This window comes from Notamacropus eugenii, chromosome 3 (genome assembly GCF_028372415.1).
Source record: "Notamacropus eugenii isolate mMacEug1 chromosome 3, mMacEug1.pri_v2, whole genome shotgun sequence".
Taxonomy (NCBI): domain Eukaryota; kingdom Metazoa; phylum Chordata; class Mammalia; order Diprotodontia; family Macropodidae; genus Notamacropus; species Notamacropus eugenii.
This window is the reverse complement of record NC_092874.1, coordinates 422222883-422242661: the sequence shown is the minus strand read 5'-3', so window position 1 is coordinate 422242661 and position 19779 is coordinate 422222883.

The window sequence follows — 19779 nt, the reverse complement described above, 5'->3', positions numbered from 1 at the left end:
TTAGATTTTGTGTCTAGAATGTAAGATCATATTCTCAGCTAATGAGAATAATGGTCAGTGGGGAGGGGGGGGACTTGCGTTAGAGTCTATATAAATCACTGTCTTTTCTTTGTCTTTGGCTTTCCTACTCCAGGTGAACTGCTGTAGGATTGTCTAGATTCTCGAGAATCGAATAAATCTCTTTTCTGTCATCACTTTGAGAGGTCTCTGAGTAATTTATTTATGTAGGGACCTGAGCCATCCCACACAAATGGGACCTTGTATTCTTTAGACCTTTCAGTTAACAGTGTGACTGTCAAAGTCTGTCTGTTCCTTTCTCAAATGAGGCAATGATTATAAAGCACTTGGCATAGTGCTTAGCACACAGTAGGTGCTTAATAAATGCTTGTTCCCTTCCTGTCCTTTAAGGATGCCCTTGATGCATGTGTAGATACATGTATTGTTATTGTTTAGTCATTTTCAGTCGTGTCTAACTCCTTATGACTCCATTTGGAGTTTTCTTGGCAATGATAATGGAGTGATTTGCTATTTCCTTCTCTAGCTCATTTTACAGATGAGGAAACTGAGGCAAATACAGTTAAGGGATTTGCCCAGGATTACACAGGTAGTACATACCTGAGACCAGATCTGAACTCAGAAAGATGAGTCTTCCTGACTCCAGGCCCAGTATTTTATCTGTTGCAACACCTAGCTGCCCTGAGGATTAATGCATAAAATGTTTTAATTGTTTGGTAGTTATTGACAAGTTCTTAATCACTTTTTTGGGGTAATAACAAGGGCCTAGATTTTTCTGCCCGTGTCTTTTGTATTTTTCTCCTTTCCAGACAATTTAAAAATGCTGAGATAAGAGAAATAGGATGAGTATAATGAGTATCACAGGATATTTGGTATATTTTATGTGAATATTTGCTAACTGTTTTTCCTATCTTTGTTTTCTTTAGTGACATTTCCCTTTCTTTATACAGCACATCTAGGACTATGATGTTGAAGTCCAAATGTAATGATTCTATTATCTTTGATGGCAAAAAGGTTTGTTATTAAAATTCTTGCAAATAGTTTTTAATTTCTTTCTTTCCCTTCTTCCACTTCATCCTTCAATGCCTTCTCTCCTCTCCTGTTTTCAGCATCACTGATCTTCCTCCTCACACCTGCCAAGAACCTCCTACTGCAGCACTTACCAGACTAACAATCTCCCCAGTGCTTAAAACAGACTTTTTTTTTTAAAAAACCATTTCATTATTCTTTCTTTCTTCAACATCAGTCTGATTTCCCACTCACAGTCTGCCCCCCCAATAGAACCCCTCCTTGTAACAAATGTATATAGTCAAACAAATCAATACATTGGACATGTCTGAAAATGTATACCTCATTCCACACCTCTAGTGTACCACCTTTCTTCTTAAATCCAGGGGGCATGTTTTGCCATGAGTCTTAGGAAGACTACAGTAGCCACTACATTGATCAGAGTTCTAACGTCTTACAATATTGTTTTCCTTTCTTTTAGTCATGGTATAATTTGTTTTCTTGGTTCCACTTATTTCACTCGGTATCTGTTCTTTCCATGTTTGCCTGAATTCTTCATATTCATCATATTGAAGGGACAATGATAATTCCATTACATTCCTATGCCACAGGTTATTCAGTCATTCTCCAAATGACAAGCCTTCCCTTTTTTCCAGTTTTTTCCTACTCCACAGAGTTTGGCCAAACTTTTACCACCTTTTTTGCCCTTTAAAACCCACCGATCCAGTTCTACTCAGCCTCATAAATTCATTCACACTAAGGTGCGAATAGCTGATTGCCAGTCCCTCCTTAATTTGTTGCCCTTTGGAAACAGTTTGGTTTTGTGTTTTCTATTTGAAAGGGGGTACTTGGAAAGGAAAAGCCAGCCCTAAGAATAACTCCCTAATGATAGAATTTCATGACCTGTTACAGCTGGTGGTAGAAGGAATTACTGGGGGAGAAAGGGGAAAGGGCAGAGAACTGCTTTGTTGATTTCATACCCAATCACTGTCTAAAGTGATGGATGTAAAACTAATGAGGCAGCACCCTCCCCTAGCCAGTCAGCTGTCACCTGACTCCAGGGAGACCCACACATAATGCCAGGAGGCCTATAACAATGGATGTTAGACAATTAGTACTCATAGCTATAGGGGTGTAAGCTAAGCCCCAATTCACTAAATTCAGTAGCCTCTTCTCAGACCTCATTACTCTCAATTTCTCTGCAGCATCCTTAGTGGCTGACCCCTTTCTTTCCCCAATTTTCCCCCCTTCCTTCTTGTTTTCCTTAAACCCTAGACTATCTTGGCTCTGCCTTCCATTTAAGGTCAAGGCAGGAACCAATGCTTTTCCAGTAGGGTGAGAAGCAACATTAAGAAAGAACAACGATGAATCAAAGTGTAGGCACAGATCTGAATATCAGTGGTTCAGCAGCCAGATGGGAACCAGGGCTCAACTAAATCTCAATAGCAAGGCTTATCTGACTTTCCCTTCTTTTTGAAGTCACAGAAAGCCAAAGACAGTTAAAGGGAGCCCCAATGATCTGTGTAAGAGTTCAACTGCTTCAGCTCTCTTATTCCCTTAACTCCACTCCTGCATCTCCATCTATCCCTGGATGCCCTCCCTGCACTTCAAACTTAACATGTCTAAAACTTCCTCTTCCATCCTCCAAACTCATTCTTCCTCATCACTACCCTATTTCACTTTATTATCAGTCTCCCAGTCAACTAGTATTCATTAAGTGTTCACTATGTACTAGGCTCTGTGTTAAGCATTGGGATATAAAGAAAGGGAAAAACATGGTCCCTGCCCTCACAGAGCTTACTATGGTAAGATGGTGGCATAGAATAGGTAAGTGGCATCTGTTGTAAAGCAGAGGCTGCATTTTTAGTCTTAGAGTGGTCAAAATACAACAAGTTGTCATAAAAATTGTTCTCATGCATGCACATATGCTTTTTCAAGCTGGTAACTTCAGTCATCTCCTACTGTCTCCCCTGCCCTACATTACCCCATCTCCACATCAACATAAATCTCATTGGTGTCCTACTCCTGAATATTCTTCTTCACTTTCATCCACCTTTACCTTTTTCACTTCAGCTCTCACCATCCTGGTTCACATCTCTTCCTGAACTACTACAGTACTTTTCTAACTGATCTCTCCCTCCAGTTTCCTTCCCACCTCTCTCCTGCTGCACCTGCCCCCACCCTTCCAAGCCATCCTGCACACATGGCTAGTTTATTTTACCTAAAACACTTTATATCATGTCACTTCCCTGTTTAAAAACCTTTCCTGGCTCTCCATGGCCTGCTGAATACTCTCCAAACACAACATAAAAGTGAATTGCCCTTCAGTAGAAGAATTCAACACAGGTTGGATGATCACTGATTGGGTATGTTGTAGAATAGATTCTTTTTCAAAAACTAAATGGCTACTGATGTTCCTTCCAAATATAAATTCTGTGGATGTTTTGCAACATACATTTATTAAGCACCTACTGTTTGTGAAACACTGTGCAAGGCACAATGTTTAAGTAAGACATTGCCTCTGCACTCACGGAACTGATGGTCCTATGGAAAGGCAAATTTTAGGAACATGTTTCCTTCTTGAGAACCCCAGAAAGCTTCTGCAGCTCTCCCACTCAGTAAGGTGAAATGTCAGTCAGCTGGTGAATAAGATCACATTAGTAACTAGCAGTGATACTTAATGGTTAAAGGAGAACTTTAACTAATGTAGGGACACCTAGTATTTTGTTGATGGCAGGAATATAGGACACAGTTTATCAAACCATTTCAGTGTTGCTCTCAAGTCGATTTACATGGCAATCAGAGGCATGATGGGGTTGAAAGGAGCCCCTTCACCATACACCCAGGCAGTGCCTTTGTAGTTTTGCTGAATGGAGTCCTTTGTATGATCTGAGGGGGACCCAGGCTCATGACTCAATAATGTAGTGAGAATTAAAAGAATCATTAGACTATAACTTAGATAAGAACATAAACTGAGGTATACCAAGTAGCAGGAGGAGTTTAAAAGACAGACTTCAAACTATCTAAAAATATCTAAGCTAACTGGCTAGGTGTTACTGGGATCTACGTAACAAAAGGGCTAAATGTTCCCCTAAAGCTCTCAAACTGAAGATCTGGGAGGCTTCTCTGTATACTTTATAGGAAGAGGTCACAGAGGAGAAGACCAGAGTACCATGGCCAAAAAGCAGAGATATCTATCTGAAAGCAGTGTGTCGGAGAGAACAAAGCAGCAAAGGACCCTGATTCACTGGAGAAAGTATCTTAACTAATGACATGACTCAACAGCACAGGAGGCAATAGTGGCTCCAAATGAGCCCCAAAGAAACTTCTGCGTCATGTGAGCAACAAAATGATGGACTAGGTATTTTTTTCTTATCCTTACAATGCCTCAAACCTCTCCAAAAAAGAAATTATGCACAAAAGATAAAACAACATCAGCTATTTCTATAGCCTAGAACACCCAGAATCCAAAAGAAAGTTAAAAAAAAACCAACAACCCAGAAACTGACACTGACTCTGAGCTCACTCAGCACCACTCCCTCACTTCCCACACTACTGGCAATAAGGACATACTAGGAGGCCAACAACATGATGTGGGTTTACATTAAAGCCTAACCCTGCACCCTGTTCCTGCCCCCCACCTCTTTCCAGTGCCATAGAGACCCTGACTCCAGGTTGTGGAAGTTTGCTCAGGCCTCACCAGCTTTCTTGACCACAGCCCTTAAAGAGCCAAAAACCTGCTGAGGGCTGCAATCCAGAAGCACCAGTGCTGCAAAGCTCTGAACTTCTGGTGCCAGGCCAGAGAACTAAGGAGCAGAGAGAGTGGAACAGATCACCAGGAGAGGACATAGTATGGGGGAGCTATGCAGCATTCCACCAAGCATGAGGGAAAAAGTACATCATTCAACTGAGGTGAGTTTCTGAACACCCAAAAGTCATTTGGGGCACAGACCTAGGCTGGTGAACCATAAATAGCTGAGAATGGGAGAAGGCTAAGGTGTTCTGAGATCTAACCCCTAAGGAAACCAGAATCATCAGGGAGGGAGTGAAGAAGTGAGTAAAAAGAGAAATAAAAAGTGGGGGAGGACAACTGAAATTACCAAAGATTTCAGAAAGAAGAAATCTCAAAGACCTTGAATGTAAACAGATATGTTGATGGGAAAACCAGAAACAACAGAACGAAATATGGCCTCCAGATCTAGTAAATGAGTTCAGGCATCTATGAATATATACTGCAAAATGAAGGAAAATGATCCAACATTCAAGACAGAGAACTTTGTGCTATTTGAAGAGAACATGGAATCACAACACACTGTCCTAAGTGATTGAAAAGAGAGATAGGAATTATGAGAGCAGAATTTTATGTCCTACACAGCAAAAATAATAAGCAACCATCAATAAACATTTATTAAACACCTACTATGTGCCAGACACTATGCTATGCTCTAGGAACACAAAAAGATGCAAAGGACAGTTCCTGCCTATAAGGATCTTATAATCTAATGAAGGAAATAACATGAAAACAAGAATATATAAAATAAGCTACATATAGGATAAAAAGGACATAATTAACAGAGTGGGGGCACTGTAGATTAAAATTATATCTTCTTCTGGTACCCCTGACCATCCCTCCCACTTCCAATTACAATAGAAAGTAAATTTATAAGTAGCTGTATAAAGTAACACTAGCAGGAAGGAAGACTGCAAAGGGAGAACCTAGAAGTAACTTACAGACTGTCTCATAGACCAAAGGAGCACAATAGTTACTTACAAACGGTATCATAAATTAACTAAAATTACATCCTGAGACTATAAACTAAATTAGGGGAGTCCAGCTACGCCTTGCTGGTTCTGCTATCTGCCCATGATCTGTAAGTCTCAGGTAAGCTCCAGATATCTGCAGTAAGACCAGCAGCATACGAAATGTTGCTGATAACTTTGAGATGATGTGAATATGTTAATGCAGTAACCCTAAGCTGGGATGGATAATAGTCTGCCCCCCACAAAAATCCTATAAAAATGATACCCCAAACTCCTGCCTCCTGAGGACTTTCCCATCTCCATCTGGGGACATGCTGCCAAGTGCTCCCCAATCCAAACCATGATGTAAACAAGCTTTTCCTCCTCCCCTTTCTCTTTCACTTGCTGCCTGCCTTCCTTCCCCAACCCCTCCCTGGTCTCATGCCAAATGCCTCTGTACTATGCACCACCCCCTACTACATACAGTTTGTACTTTCTGTGCCATTTGCCCCGGTACCCTCTGTGCCCTATTAAAGTGTTACCGAAGCATTACTGCCCACTACCATTGTGGCCTTTCCTGGCAAGTAAACAAAGAACCAGAAGCGCCTGCCCCATTTAATATTTCCATAAGTTAATGAGCAATTTGCACTGGAATTAAGAGGGGTTGGGAAGGCTTCCTGTAAAAGGTAGGATTTTAGTTGGAACTTAAAGGAAGCCAGAGAAGCCAGTAGTTGGTGCAGAGTAGGAAGAATGTTCCAGATAGGACAGACAGCTAGAGAAAATGTCCTGAGCAGGGAAATGCATTGTCTTATTCACAGAATGGCCAGGGGGACAGTGTCGCTGGAACCAAGAGTACCTGTTAGGGAGTAAGGTATAAAAAGACTGGAAAGGTAGATGGGAGCTAGATAATGAGGGCTTTGAATACCAAACAGCATTTTGTAATTGATCACAATAGAAAAATGTGAATGTGCAATGGCAAGTCTCATCAAAGAAACAAAAGACAACAATAAATTGGGCATGCGCATACGGAAGTGAAGGACAATCTAGAAGAGAAACAAAAAAACCCAAGAACATTAAAAGAAAATATGCTTATTATGTAAGTAACACACAGATTTTAAAGACGAGATACACAGAAACAACCTAAGGATCATATGTCTCCCTAAAGAACAAAACAGGACAAAAAATTTAACACCATGATGAAGGAAATAATAAAAGAGATGTCCAGAATTTCTGAACACCGAAAATGAAATTTCAGATGAAAGAATTAATGGATTGCTTCCAGAAAAAACCTAAGGTTGAAAACTCCATAACATATAGCTATTAAACTCAACAACTCCATTCGGAAAGAAGTTCTGCAAGCATTAGAAGGACTAATATAAAGGAAAGACATTCTAATCATGCAAGACTATTTCAAAGAAACTAGAAAAAGGAGGAGGGAATGGAATAATGTGTTCTAGAGCTAAGGATGTAGCCCAAGATGACCTATCATACAAATCTGAGCTTAATCATACAGGACAAAAGATGGACTTCAAAAACAGAGAAGCGCGTGAAACATTTTTAGAAGGAAAATCAGAAATGAAGAGATTATTTGCTTCCTGAACACTTCAAACAACAAAAACACCGGAGGACTGAACAAATGCAGATAGCAACAGCCACAGAGTTAGGACGGAAAGGTCAGAAAGTGACTTTTCTCAAAATATACACAAGGAGAAAGGAGTGAAACTGAAAGTCTGGTAGAGATAACAGTGAAGAGGTGGATAGGGGATGTATGGACAAAACTGATAGACAATAATCTGCCTCCAGATGAATTCGCTTTTTTTTTTTTTTTTTGCAGAACTACATTATAACAAGGGTACATTAAAAGGAGGGGAGGGGAGCAGGGGGATAGAGAGGAATAAGTGATATACTGGGGTCAAATCATAGGCTAGCAATGAGGGGAAGGTGAGCACAAGTGAAAGCCAGAAAAGGTAGGGGAGACCTTACTTTGAGGTAGGAAAGGGTTCCACTAATTAATGTTCCTATGGGTGAAGGACCTTATACTGGATGAGGTCTGGAGGATTTGGTGCCCAAAAAGTGTACTTCTTCTGGGGAGGAGGGAGCTAGAAACTCTGGGGTAAACTGACACCTGAGATTTCCAGATAAAGGCCAGTAAAAAAGTATATAGATCAGTGGGGGTGAGGGAGGTGCTCCACCATGGGGCAATGTCCTCTCTTGATACCTGCAATAACTGGCATTGTTCTGAGAGCAACGCACAAGGAAAAGGGGATATCTTGGAAGCTTGGATTGTGCACAAATTATAGAGAAAAACAGACGAGATTATTTTCAGGGTCACGAATGAGACAATGAGGGACCGGAGTAAACAGAAAAGATGGATGATGAACAGAGTGAGTCTATTTGGAAAGGGGTACAAAAATTAAATGATCAAATTAAGAGACCAATGACTAGGACAGGCTGAAAGGAAGAAGAGGAAGGGGGAATCTACTTGAATAACAGTAAAAAAGAGGGGGAAAAATATATTAACTCCTTAAAGACAGGAGAGAAGAATTAACAAATCAAACCTTAAAGTAGTTACAAATCAGGGGTTCTGAAGGAACATAATACTATGTTTACTGCAGAAGGGGGAAATCATTATGTGAGGAAAAAACAATTTTAGAGATGGATAGAAGAAAATATAAACCTAACTTTTATAACTTTAAATGTGAGAGAATCCCATAAAATGAAAAAGAGTGACTGACTGGATAAGAAAACAAAACCCTACAATCTGTTGCTTACAACACATTTAAAAAACAAAGACTTTCCCCAAATAAAACTGAGGGCATGGGAAAAATTTACTATTCATCAAGTGAATTCAAAAAAGCATGACTTGTCATCATACTATCAGACAAAGCAAAAACAAACCTTTAAAAAATAAAAAGGGATAAACAAGGAAACTCTGTTATACTGAAAAAAATCATAGATTTAAAAGCAATACCAGTAATAAATGTATATGCTCCAAAAGCTCTGGCAACCAAATTCATAAAGAAAACATTACCTGAACTTCAAGAACATATAGACAGTAACACAATAGTGACAGGAACTTCAACATCCTTCTATTAGTTTTGGATAAGTCAAAAAGGAATATAAACAAAAGGGAAAATGTGAAATTGAAGAAATTTCTAGAGAACCTAGAGTGAAAAAGATCTATGGTGTTTTCCAAATGAGACAGCAAAAGAATATACATGTTTCTCTGTATCAGATGGAATTGTTACAAAAACTGACCATGTACTAGGGCATAGAGATATTGCCAACAAATGGAAAAAGGCAGAAATAGTCAATATGCCATTTACATTAGATTGTAAGCTCCTTGAGGATAGGGACTATCTTTTGCCTCCTTTTGTAACCCCAGTACTTAGCATAATATCTGGCACACAGTAGGTGCTTAATAAATGTTTATTGATTATTATAGACCAGAATAAAAATTGACTCAAGGAACATAAATAAAAGAAACATATCCAAATAGAGATATGACAATGAGATACTGAGTGGATCAACGAATAGATCATAGAAACAATAATTATGTAAAAGAAAATGATAATCATGAAACAACATACCAAAATTTCTGGGATGCAACTTAACCAGTTCTCAGGCAGAAAATCATATCTGTACAAGCACACAAAACAAAAGAAAAAAGAAAAGATTAGTGAATTGGGCGTGACTTTTAAAAAATAAGAAAAATCAATAAACAAACCTAAAATAAGCACAAAAGAGTAGATATTAAAATTAGAAGGGAAATAGGTTGGAAATAAAAAACATGGAAATGATAAATCAAACTAAAAGTGAGTTCTTGGAAAAGCTAATCAAACTGATAAACCCTTAGCTTATCTGATTAAAAAGGTAGAAAAGCAAATCAATAAAATAGCAAATGAACTAACTGAAATCACAGCAAATCAGAAGAAACAAAAAGAATTAGAAGCTAATGTGCTGTTATTTGTTAATATAACTGAAAACACAAAAAAATAGAGAAATGCCTTCAAAATACAAAATATCAAAACTATCAGAAGGCCAGACAGACCCTAAATAACTCAGTCACAGGAAAGGAAGTAGATTTAGCTGTAAAGGAACTATCAAAGAAAAAACTCTTGGATATAAAACTTTTAAAGATCAGTTAATACCCATACTTAGAAATTTAGAATGAATGCACCCTACCAGAATCCTTTTATGAGACAAATATAGTTCTAATACTTAACACAGGGAAAGATAAAGCACAGAAAGAAAACTACAGGCCAATATTATTAATGAATGGATTCCAATACTGACTCAAACATTTTAAACAAAATCTATCAAAAATCTATCAAACAGACTACAGAGATTTATCCAAGAAATATTAATTATGGTTAAGTGAGATTTATAGTAGGGATGCAAGCCGACATCAGGAAACCAATCTACATAATTAATCCTATTAAAAAACCAAAACCTCCAAAATGATACGATGATCTCAACAGATGTAGAAAAGGCTTCTGACAAAGTACACCACTTGTATAATGCTTAGGAAAAAACCAAACATACAAAATATAGGCATAGAGAGAACTTTTTTAATATTAAAAAAAGCATCTATCTAAAACAAAAAAGCAAACATCACATGCAGAGATACTCTAGAACCTTTGCCAGTAAATAAAAGGAATGAATCGAGGATGCCTACTCTCCCCACTATTATTTGATATAGTTCTGAAAATGCTAGCAATAGCAATACGATAAGAGACAGGAATTAAAGGCATAAATATAAGCAGAGCAGAAAAACTATCTCTATTTGCTAAAGACATGATGGTTTACTTGGAACACTCTGGGGAATCAGCAAAGATCCTAACTGAGACAAATATTAACTTTAGTAGATTTTTAGGCTATAAAATAAATCCTCAAAAATCAATAGCATTTCAATATAGTAATTTAAAAAACACAAGAAACAGTAATAGAAAGGGAAATTCCATTTTAAATAACTACAAAATGCATAAAATAATTGGGGTTCAACCTCCCAAAACACAAAAAGGACTTTTATAGATTCAATTAAAAAGTATTGCTTGAAGAAATAAAGTACAGACTTGAACTTTCAGGAGAAAAGATGGCAAAATGATTGATAATTGCTGTCTCCCTCCCTTTCTTGAACTTGAAGAGCCCAGAGAATATTTCCCCAGGAAAAATCCTGGAACAATGGGATAAGGAGAAGGGGAATACAGTCTTTTAGCCCGTGAAGCTAGGAAAATCGTTAAGGAGGGTCCCTCTTGCTATGGCTGAAGGGAACTAGTGCAGGACCAGAGCTATCCCAGATAACCCCACCTCAGCAAACTGTGAAGAGATCCTGAGTCCCAGGGTGGTAGAGCTCACAACTGCCAACACCAGGACCCAAGCATGCCTCAACACCCCAGGGGAATCGGGAAGACACTAGTGCAGACAAGTTCACCAACCACTTGCCTATGCTGTAGCTCAGCTGAGGAGACCTCCTGTGGCCAGACCACCCTTCCCCCATACTTAATGCATCTAGCTCCAAGGTAACTCCAAGGCTTCACCTGGCCTCTGCTTTCAAACACCAACCAGATCAGTACCAGGTAAGCTGCAGCATTTTAGCATCTAGCTGAAAGAACCAGAGGCCACAACACACAAAGCCTCAAGTTCAAGGCACAAGAACTGTGGGACAGAGTCCCCTGTGCCCCAGAAGCAGGGATTTATTTTAAAAGTCAGGAAAAGGGTGATCATCATGAGTAAGAAGCAAAGCAGAAAAGACCACAGAATCTTTCTATGGGGACAAGGACCAAAACACAAATACCAAAGAGGTAAGCATTGAGACTGCACTCCCATCTGAAACTTCAGAAGGGAATATGAACTGGTCTCAAGTCCAAAGAACATTCTTGGAAGAGATCAAAACGGATTTTAAAAGCCAAATTAAAGAAATACATGAAAAACTGGCCAATGATTTAAAAAATATGAAAAAAGAATTCACTGAAGAGAACAGCTCCTTAAAAAGGAAAATTAGACTAACGGAAAAGGAAGCACAAAATCTAATTAGGAAAGTTGGGCAAATGGAAAAGGAAGTACAAAAACTAACTGGAGGAAATAACTCCTTAAAAGGAACCATTGGACAGATGGAAAAGGAGATGCAAAAGTTAACTGAAGAAAACAATTTGATAAAAATTAGAATCAGGCAAGTAGAAGCCAATGACTCTGTGAGACATGAAGAATCAGTCAAACAGAATCTAAAGAATGAAAAGATAGAAGAAAATGGAAAAAACTAATTGGAAAAACAACTGACCTGGAAAATAGATCCAGGAGAGAAAAATCTAAGAATTATTGGTCTACCAAAAAGCCATGATGAAAAAAAGAGCCTGGACAATATGTTCCAAAAAATCATCAAGGAAAACTGCCCAGAAGTCCTAGATCCAGAGGGCAAAAGAGTCATCGAAAGAATCCACTGTTCACCTCCTGAAAGGGATCCCAAACTAAAAACACCAAGGAATATCACTGCCAAATTCCAGAACTATCAAGTGAAGGAAAAAATAATGCAGGCAGCCAGAAAGAAACAATTCAAATATCGAGGAGCTCCAGTCAGGATCACACAGGACCTGTTAGCTTTTACATTAACAGACATAAGGAATTGGAATATGATATTTCATAAGGCAAAGGAGCTGGGACTACAACCAAGGATCTATTACCCAGCGAAGTTGAGCATAATATTTCAGGCAAGGAGATGGACATTCAATGAAATAGGGGATTTCCAGACCTTCCTGATGAAAAGGTCAGAGCTCAATAGAAAATTTGATCTTCAAACACAGGCCTCAAGAGAGGCATAAAAAGGTAAACATAGAAAAAAAACCTTGTTATTCAATATGGGCAAGCTGTTTACATCCCTATAAGAGAAGATGATACTTGTTAATCTTGAGAATTTTATATTTATTATGATATATAAAAGGGATATTCATAGATAGAGGGAACAGGTATAAGGTAAATGATGTAATGATAAAAATGTGATGTAAGGGTGCCAAGGAATTGTAACAAGACATGTGAAAAGATGGAGGCAAAAAAGAAAGAGGCACAAAAATATATTACAGTAGAGGGAAAGAGGGGAAGGAGATGAGCATTGCTTGAGATTTACTCTCATCTGATTTGGTTCAAGGAGGGAACAACAAACTCAGTAAAGTATAGAAATATGACTAGCTCTATAGGCAGTAAGAGGGGAAGGGGAAAAGAAAAGGGAGAGGAGGCTAAAAGGGAGGGAAGAAGTAGTAAGGGAAAAGGGGAGTAAAAGGAAGTGGGGCTGAAAGAAGGGAGGGGAGACTGAGGGAGGCAGTGACCAAAAATTAAAACATTACTGGGGAAGGGAAGGGAGAAGGGAGAACTAAAAGCATAAATGGGGGGAAAGGAGATGGAGGGAAAAACACAGATAGAAATCATAACTATGAATGTGAATGGAATGAACTCTCCCATAAAATGGAGACAGATAGCAGAATGGATTAAAAACCATAATCCAACAATATATTATTTACAAGAAACACATTTGAGATGGGAGCATATACACAGGGTAAAGGTAAAAGGTTGGAGTAGAATATATCATGCTTCAGCTCATGTGAAAAAAGTAGGGGTAGGAATCCTAATCTCAGACAAAGCAAATAAATCTAAGCAAAAGAGATAAGGAAGGAAACTACATCCTGCTAAAAGGCACCACAGAAAACAAAGCAATTTCATTAGTAAATATATATGCTCCGAGTGGTATAATATCCAGATTCTTAGAGGAGAAGTTAAGTGAGTTACAGGAAGAAGTAGACAGCAAAAGTATACTAGTGGGGGACCTCAACCTCCCCCTCTCTGCACTTGATAAATCTAACCTCAAAATAAACAAGGAGGTGAATAAAACTCTGGATAAGGTATATATGATAGATTTCTGAAGAAAACTGAATGGGGATAGAAAGGAATATACCTTTTTCTCAGAGGTACATGGCACATATACAAAAACTGACCACGTATTAGGCCATAAAAACCTCACGATCCAGTGCAGAAAGACAGAGATGGTCAACGCATCCTTCTCAGATCATAATGCCATAAAAATTATATGTAATCAAAGGTCATGGATAGTAAAACCAAAAATTAATTGGAAACCAAATAACCTAATCCTAAAGAAAGAGTGGGTTAAACAACAAATTGTAGAAACAATCAACAACTTCATTCCAGAGAATGGCAATAATGAGACAAGCTACCAAATCTTATAGGATACTAAAAAAGCAATTCTTAGGGGAAGTGTTATATCTTTGAATACCTACATGAATAAAATAGAGAAAGAGGAGATCAATGAATTGGGCATGCAGCTGAAAAAGCTAGAAAAAGAACAAATTGAAAATCCCCAAGTAAATACCAAATTAGAAATACTGAAAACCAAAGGAAAGATTAATAAAATTGAAATTAAGAAAACTATTGAACTAATAAATAAAACTAACAGGGCTGTTATGAAAAAAACCAATAAAATTTATAAACCTTTGGTCAACTAGATTAAAAAAAAGAAAGCAGAAAACCAAATTATCAATATCAAAAATGAAAAGGGTGAACTAAATTCCAATGAAAAGGAAATCTTTTTTCTTTTTAAAATTTATTTATTTAACATTCATTTTCACAAAATTTTGGGTTCCAAATTTTCTCCCCATTTCTCCCCTCCCCCCACCCAAAACGCCAAGCATTCTAATTGCCCCTATCACCAATCTGCCCTCTCTTCTAACATCCCTCCCTTCCCTTGTCCCCATCTTCTCTTTTGTCCTGTACGGCCAGATAACTTTCTATACCCCATTACCTGTACTTCTTATTTTCCTAGTAGTAAGAACAATACTTGACAGTTGTTCCTAACACTTTGAGTTCCAACTTCTCTTCATCCATCCCTCCCCACCTATTCCCTTTGGGAAGTAAGCAATTCAATATAGGCCATATCTGTGCAGTTTTGCAAATGACTTCCATAATAGTCATGTTGTGTAAGATTAACTATATTTCCCTCCATCCTATCCTGCCCCACATTACTTCTGTTCTCTCTTTGGATCCTGTCCCCCCCCAAGAGTGTTGACTTCAAAGTGCTCCCTCCTCCTATTGCCCTCCTTTCCATCATCCCCCTCACCCTGCTTATCCCCTTTTCCCCCACTTTCCTGCATTGTAAGATAGGTTTTCATACCAAAATGAGTGTGCATTTTGTTCCTTCCTTTAGTTGAATGTGATGAGAGTAAGTTTCATGTTTTTCTCTCACCTCCCCTCTTTTTCCCTCCACTGAAAAGTCTTTTGCTTGCCTCTTTTATGAGAGAAAATTTGCTCCATTCCATTTCTCCCTTTCTCCTTCCAATATATTCCTCTCTCACCCCTTAATTTTATTTTATTAAGATATGATCTCATCCTATTCAATTCACTCTGTGCTTTCTCTCTGTGTGTGTGTGTGTGTGTGTGTGTGTGTGTGTGTGTGTGTGTAATCCCACCCACTACCCAGATACTGAAAAGTTTCAAGAGTTACAAATATTGTCTTTCCATGTAGGAATGTAAACAGTTCAACTTTAGTAAGTCCCTTATGACTTCTCTTTGCTGTTTACCTTTTCATGCTTCTCTTCATTCTTGTGTTTGAAGGTCAAATTTTCTTTTCAGCTCTGGTCTCTCCATCAAAAATGCTTGAAAGTCCCCAATTTCATTGAAAGACCATTTTTCCCCCTGAAGTATTATACTCTGTTTTGCTGGGTAGGTGATTCTTGGTTTTAGTCCTAGTTCCTTTGACTTCTGGAATATCTTATTCCATGCCCTTTGATCCCTTAAAGTAGAAGCTACTAGATCTTGTGTTATCTTGATTGTATTTCCACAATACTTGAATTGTTTCTTTCTAGCTCCTTGCAATATTTTCTCCTTGACCAGGGAACTCTGGAATTTGGCCACAATGTTCCTAGGAGTTTCTCTTTTTGGATCTCATTCAGGAGGTGATCAGTGGATTCTTTCAATATTTATTTTACCCTCTGGTTCTAGAATATCAAGGCAGTTTTCCTTGATAATTTCATGAAAGATGATGTCTAGGCTCTTTTTTTGATCATGGCTTTCAGGTAGTCCCATAATTTTTAAATTGTCTCTCCTGGATCTATTTTCCAGGTCAGTTGTTTTTCCAATGAGATATTTCACATTATCTTCCATTTTTTCATTCTTTTGGTTTTGTTTTGTGATTTCTTGGTTTCTCACAAAGTCATTAGCCTCCATCTGTTCCATTCTAATTTTTAGAGAACTATTTTCTTCAGTGAGCTTTTGAACCTCCTTTTCCATTTGGCTAATTCTGCTTTTGAAAGCATTCTTCTCCTCATTGGCTTTTTGAACCTCTTTTGCCAATTGAGTTAGCCTATTTTTCAAGGTGTTATTTTCTTCAGCATTTTTTTGGGTCTCCTTTAGCAAGGTGTTGACCTGCTTTTCATGCTTTTCTTTCATCTCTCTCACTTCTCTTCCCAGTTTTTTCTCCACCTCTCTAACTTGATTTTCAAAATCCTTTTTGAGCTCTTCCATGACCTGAGCCCATTGAATATTTGTTTTGGATGTTTGGGATACAGAAACCTTGACTTTTATGTCTTTCCCTGATGGTAAGTATTGTTCTTCCTCATCTGAAAGGATGGGAGGAGATATCTGTTCACCAAGAAAGTAATCTTCTATAGTCTTATTTTTTTTCCCTTTCTTGGGCATTTTCCCAAGCAGTTACTTGACTTTTGGGTCCTTTGTCAAGAATAGGGTATGCTCTGGGAATCTGTGAGATCTCAGTTCCTCCAAGGTGGCACAATCAAGCGTGTACTGGTCTGGACTCAGAGAAGGATTTTTATGCTCAGAATCTTAGCAGATACCTCTCCACAGCCACTTGGCCTCCAGTTCCCAAGTCAGCACTGGGGGCTGATTTTCAGATAAGTTGGTTGGGCAGGGCCACCATTCAGTGTGAGACAAAGACCAGCTCAGCCAGGGCCTCCACCCAGGGCAGAGGCAAGACTCAGCTCTTCAATGCCCCCAGGGGTTTTTACACTCCAACAATGGAGCTTCCATATGGGCTGCTGTGCAGGCTCTCTGGCTGCTGCCTGCTGCTGGAGCTATAGGAAGGTCCTTCTCCCTTCCTGGCCTGCTGATAAAACCCTGTCACTGACCTTTGGCACCTCTGGGCCGTGGGATCTGAGGCCCCGGGACTGTGACTGGAGATTCTGCCCCTGAGGTGTCCTCCTCCCAGAGTCTCGTTGCACCGTGCCGTGGCCAAGGCTGGGCTGGGCTCTGCGCTCGGCTCTGTGTCCTGCGCAACCAATGTTTCCGTGGGCCTTTCAGGTCACCGTGGGCTGGAAATCTCCTCCACTCTGTTGTTCTCCACTTCTGCTGCTCCAAAATTTGTTGAGAGTCCCTCTCTAAAGGTATTTTATGGGCTGTGGGGAGGACCCTGCATAAGTGTGTCTTTCTAGTCCACCATCCTGGCTCCATCGAGAAGGAAATTAAAACAATAATTAGAAAGCACTTTGCCCAACTGTATGCCCATAAATCTGACAAGATGAATGATTATTTTTAAAAAATATACAAATTGCCTGGATTAACAGAAGAAGTTGAATACTTAAATAACCCCATCTCAGAAAAAGAAATTGAATAATCCATCAATGAACTCCCTAGGAAAAAATCTCCAGAGCCAGATGAATTTACAAGTGAATTCTATCAAATATTTAAAGAACAGTTAATTCCAATTCTATATAGACTATTTGGGAAAATTGAGGAAGAAGAAGTCCAAATTCTTATTATAATAAAAATATGGTTCTGATACCATGGTTCTAAACCAGGAAAAGCCAAAACAGAGAAAGATAATTATAGACCAATTTCTCTAATGAATATAGATGCAAAAATTTTAAACAAGATATTAGCAAAAAGAATACAGCAACTAATCATGAGAACAATACATTATGATTAGGTAGGATTTATACCAGTAATGCAGGGCTGGTTCAACATTAGGAAAACTATTAGAATTATTGATCATATCAACAACAAAACTAACAGAGACCACATGATGATCTCAATAGATACAGAAAAAGCTTCTGACAAAATACAACACCCATTCCTATTGATAACACTAGAGAGCATAGGAATAACCGGAACTTTCCATAAAAGAATAAGCAGTATCTATCTAAAACCATCAGCAAGCATTATACACAATGGGGATAAGCTAAATGTATTTCCAATAAGATCAGGGGTGAAACAAGGATGTCCATTATCATCATTGTTATTCAATATGGTACTAGAAATGTAAGCTGTAGCAATAAGAGAAGAAAAAGAAATTGAAGGAATTAGAATAGCAAAGAAGAAACTAAGTCATCACTCTTTGCAGATGATATGATGATATACTTAGAAAATCCCAGAGAATCAAGTAAAAAACTACTTGAAATAATAAACAACTTTGGCAAAGTTGCAGGTTACAAAATAAACCCACATAAATCATCTGAATTTCTATGTATTATGAACAAAGTCCAACAGCAAGAGATACAAAGAGAAATCTCATTTAAAGCTATAGTAGACACTATAAAATATCTGGGAGTCTAACTGTCAAAACAAATCCAGGGACTATATGAACACAATTGCAAAACACTTTTTGCACAAATAAAGTCAGATTTCCAGTAAGTGGAAAAAGATCAGGTGCTGGTGGGTAGGCCGAGCCAATAAAATAAAAATGACAATTCCAACCTAAATTAATTTACTTATTCAGTGCTATGCCAATCAAACTACCAGATAATTATTTTCTAGAGCTAGAAAGAATAATATCAAAATTCATCTGGAAAAACAAAAGGTCAAGAATATCAAAGGAACTAATGAAAAGAAATGCTAGGGGAGGTGGTATAGCCCTACCAGATCTCAAATTGTATTATAAAGCAGCAATCATCAAAACTACTCGATAAGGGCTAAGAAATCGAGGGGTACACCAGTGGAATAGGTTAGGTACTCAAGACACAGTAATCAATGAATATAGTAATCTACTGTTTCATAAACCCAAGGACCCCAGCTTCTGGGATAAGAACTCATTGTTTGACAAAAATTGCTGGGAAAACTGGATAACAGTGTGGCAGAAACTGGGCATAGACCAATGCATGACACCATACACAACAATAAAGTCCAAATGGATACATGAAATGGACACATGATCAAGGTATAAGGACTACTACTATAAACAAATTAGGGGAACAAGGAATAGTGTATTTGTCAGATTTATGGAAAATTGACAAATTTTTGACCAAACAAGAGATAGAGAACATTACGAAGTGCAAAATGGGTAATTCTGATTACATTAAATTGAAAAGTTTTTGCACAAACAAACCCAATGCAACCAAGATTAGGAGGGAAGCAGAAAACTGGGAAAGAATTTTTGCAACTAATGTCTGTGATAAAGGCCTCATTTCTAAAATATATAGAGAACTGAGTCAAATGCACAAGAATACAAGTAATTCCCCAAATGATATGAACAGGTAATTTTCAGAGGAAGAAATTAAAGCTGTCTATAGTCATATGAAAAATATGCTCTAAATCACTATTGATTAGAGAGATGCAAATCAAAACCACTCTGAGGTACCACATCACACCTATCAGATTGGCTAACATGACAAAACAGAAAGATGATAAATGTTGGAGAAGATGTGGGAGAGTTGGAACACTTATTCATTGTTGGTGGAGCTGTGAGCTGATCCAGGCATTCTGGAGAGCAATTTGGAACTATGCCCAAAGGGCTACAAAAATGTGCATACCCTTTGACCCAGCAATATCACTTCTAGGACTGTTTCCCAAAGACAGCATAAAAATGGAAAAAGGACCCACATGTACAAAAATATTTATAGCACCTCTCTTTGTGGGGGCCACAAACTGGAAATCAAGGGCATGTCCATCAACTGGGGAATGGCTGAACATGTTGTGGCATATGAATGTAATGGAATACTCTTGTGCTATAAGAAATGATGAACCAAAGACTTCAGAGAGGCCTGGAAAGACTTGTATGAACTGATGCTG